Source organism: Triticum aestivum, chromosome 2B (assembly GCF_018294505.1).
Source record: "Triticum aestivum cultivar Chinese Spring chromosome 2B, IWGSC CS RefSeq v2.1, whole genome shotgun sequence".
NCBI classification, from domain to species: Eukaryota; Viridiplantae; Streptophyta; class Magnoliopsida; order Poales; family Poaceae; genus Triticum; species Triticum aestivum.
Window position 1 is genome coordinate 583,950,154 of NC_057798.1, and position 4,347 is coordinate 583,954,500.

The window sequence follows — 4,347 nt, forward strand, 5'->3', positions numbered from 1 at the left end:
CTCGAGGTTCAGCACACTGAGCGGTGCATTAAGGACATAAGCCTTCTGTGCAGCAATGAGGACAATCCTTAGTATACGGACCTAGTCCGCTTAATTGCTACTGTCAACTTTCAACTAAATTTTCTCTAGGAACATATCTTAAAACAGTAGAACTAAAGCGTAGGCTACGACATAATTTGCAAAGACCTTTTGACTATGTTAATGATAATTAAGTTCATCTAATTAAATTATTTAATGAACTCCCACTTAGATAGACATCCCTCTAGTCATCTAAGTGATACATGATCGGAGTCAACTAGGCTGTGTCCGATCATCACGTGAGATGGACTAGTCATCATCGGTGAACATCTTCATGTTGATCATATCTACTATACGACTCATGTTCAACCTTTCGGTCTCTTGTGTTCCGAGGCCATGTCTATACATGCTAGGCTCGTCAAGTCAACCTAAGTGTTTCGCCTGTGTAAATCTGGCTTACACCCATTGTATGTGAATGTTAGAATCTATCACACCCAATCATCACGTGGTGCTTCGAAACAACGAACCTTCGCAATGGTGCACAATTAGGGAGAACACTTTCTTGAAATTTTAGTGAGGGATCATCTTATTTATGCTACCGTCGTTCTAAGCAAATAAGATGTATACACATGATAAACATCTCATGCAATCAAATAGTGACATGATATGGCCAATATCATTTTGCTCCTTTTGATCTCCATCTTCGGGGCGCCATGATCATCATCGTCACCGGCATGACACCATGATCTCCATCATCATGATCTCCATCATCGTGTCTTCATGAAGTTGTCTCGCCAACTATTACTTCTACTACTATGGCTAACAGTTTAGCAATAAAGTAAAGTAATTACATGGCGTTATTCAATGACATGCAGGTCATACAATAAATTAAGACAACTCCTATGGCTCCTGCCGGTTGTCATACTCATCGACATGCAAGTCATGATTCCTATTACAAGAACATGATCAATCTCATACATCACATATATTTCATTCATCACATCCTTTTTGGCCATATCACATCACACGGCATATGCTACAAAAACAAGTTAGACGTCCTCTAATTGTTGTTGCAAGTTTTTACGTGACTGCTATAGGTTTCTAGCAAGAACATTTCTTACCTACGCCAAAACCACAACGTGATATGCCAATTGCTATTTACCCTTCATAAGGACCCTTTTCATCGAATCCGATCCGACTAAAGTGGGAGAGACAGACACCCACTAGCCACCTTATGCAACTAGTGCATGTTACTCGGTGGAACCTGTCTCACGTAAGCATACGTGTAAGGTTGGTCCGGGCCGCTTCATCCCACGATGCCGCCGAAACAAGAGAAGACTAGTAGTGGCAAGTAAATTGACAAAATCGACGCCCACAACAAAGTTGTATTCTACTCGTGCATAGAATCTACGCAATAGACCTAGCTCATGATGCCACTGTTGGGGAACGTAGCACAAATTCAAAATTTTCTACACAGCACCAAGATCAATCTATGGAGATTCTAGCAACAAGGGTGGGAGAGGATAAGCATCTTCATACCTTCGAAGATCGCTAAGCGGAAGCGTTACTAGAACGCGGTTGATGGAGTCGTACTCGCGGCGATCCAAATCGCGGAAGATCCGATCTAGCGCCGAACGGACGGCGCCTTCGCGTTCAATATACATACAGCCCGGGGACGTCTCCTCCTTCTTGATCCAGCAAGGGGAGAGGAGAAGTTAAGGGAGAACTCCGACAGCACGTAGGCATGGTGGTGGTGGAGCTCATGGTATTCCTGTAGGGCTTCGCCAAGCACTATGGAAGAGGAGAAAGAGTTGGAGGAGGGAGGGGCTGCGCCAAAAGCAAGGGTGTGTGATACGTCTCCAACGTTTCAATAATTTATGAAGCATTCGTGCTATTTTATTATCTGTTTGAATGATTATGGGCTTTATTATACACTTTTATATTCCTTTTGTGACTAACCTATTAACCGAAGGCCCAGCCCATATTGCTGTTTTATTGCATGTTTCAGTATTTCGAAGAAAAGAAATATCAAAAGGAGTCCAAACGGAATGAAACCTTCGGCAACATTATTTTTGGGAAGAATATCACCCAGGAGACTTGGAGTTCACAGTCAGAAGAGCCTCGAGGAGGCCACGAGATAGGAGGGCGTCCCTCCCCCTACTGGGCGCGCCCCCCTGTCTCGTGGACCCCTCAAGCACCCCCCGACCGACTTCTTTCGCCTATATAGTCCCACGTACCCTAAAAACATCCACGGAGAAGATAGATCGGGAGTTCCGCCGCTGCAAGCCTCTATAGCCACCAAAAACCTCTCGGGAGCCCTTCCTGGCACCCTGCCAGAGGGGGGATCCTTCACCGGTGGCCATCTTCATCATCCCGGCGCTCTCCATGACAAGGAGGGAGTAGTTCACCCTCGGGGCTAAGGGTATGTACCAGTAGCTATGTGTTTGATCTCTCTCTCTCTCTCTCTCTCTCTCTCTCTCTCTCGTTCTCTCTCGTGTTCCCTCTATGGCACGATCTTGATGTATCCCGAGCTTTGCTATTGTAGTTGGATCTTATGATGTTTCTCCCCCTCTACTCTCTTGTGATGAATTGAGTTTTCCCCTTTGAAGTTATCTTATCGGATTGAGTCTTTTATGAGAACACTTGATGTATGTCTTGCCGTGCTTATCTGTGGTGACAATAGGATATCCTGTGCCTCTTGATGTATGTTTTGGTGACCAACTTGCGGGTTCCGCCCATGAACCTATGCATAGGGGTTGGCACACGTTCTTGACTCTCTGGTAGAAACTTTGGGGCACTCTTTGAAGTACTTTGTGTTGGTTGAATAGATGAATCTGAGATATGTGATGCATATCATATAATCATGCCCACGGATACTTGAGGTGACAATGGAGTATCTAGGTGACATTAGGGTTTTGGTTGATTTGTGTCTTAAGGTGTTATTCTAGTACGAACTCTTTAATAGATCGATCCGAAAGAATAACTTTGAGGTGGTTTCGTACCCTACCATAATCTCTACGTTTGTTCTCCGCTATTAGTGGCTTTGGAGTGACTCTTTGTTGCATGTTGAGGGATTCTTATATGATCTATCTATGTTATTATTGTTGAGAGAACTTGCACTAGTGAAAGTATGAACCCTAGGCCTTGTTTCCTATCATTACAATACCGTTTACGCTCACTTTTATCACTTGCTACCTTGCTGTTTTTATAATTTCAGATTACAAATACCTTTATCTACCATCCATATTGCACTTGTATCACCATCTCTTCGCCGAACTAGTGCACCTATACAATTTACCATTGTATTGGGTGTGTTGGGGACACAAGAGACTCTTTGTTATTTGGTTGCAGGGTTGTTTGAGAGAGACCATCTTCATCCTACACCTCCCACAGATTGATAAACCTTAGGTCATCCACTTGAGGGAAATTTGCTACTGTCCTACAAACCTGTGCAGTTGCAGGCCCAACAACGTCTACAAGAAAAAGGTTGTGTAGTAGACATCAAGCTCTTTTCTGGCGCAGTTGCCGGGGAGGCTAGGTAAACGGCACTCACACCCCGTCAACTAAGCTCTTTTCTGGCGCCGTTGCCGGGGAGGTGAGTGCTTGAAGGTATATCTTTAGATCTTGCAATCGAATCTTTTTGTTTCTTGTTTTATCACTAGTTTAGTTTACAAAAGAAAACTATAAAAAAATGGAGTTAAGTTTGTCTCATACGCTTCGTCTTTTTAGTTTCTTTCGTGAGTTTGATGAAAAGGAAAATTGTGCTCAAGTGCTAGAAGAAGAATGCATTAGAATGTTTGGTACTATATCTTTGAATGATGAGCATGATTGCAATGTTGTTAGTATGAATTCCTTGAATATCCATGATGCTAATGATATGCAAAGCCACAAGCTTGGGGAAGCTATGTTTGCTGAATACGATATTTTTTGTCCCCCAAGTTTTGATGAGAATATTTATTATGATGAAAGCATGCCTCCTATTTATGATGATTATATTGATGAAAGTGGGTTTGGAAGAGTGTCAACTTTAGGAAGTAGTGATCCCACTATTTTGGAGGATGTTGAATCTTATTGTGATGAACACGAAAGTGGATTTGGAAGAGTGTCAACTTTATTTAGTGATGATTCCACTATTTCGGAAGAGGTTCCAATTGATTATAAAGAACAAAGTTGCTATTTATGATGATTATTGTGATGACTTGTATGCTATTAAGAATAATGATAACCATGAAACTTGTCATCATGATTTTAGTTTTCAATTGGATTATGCTTTGCACGATAATTATTTTGTTGAGTTTGCTCCCACTGTTATTCACGAGAAGAATTTTG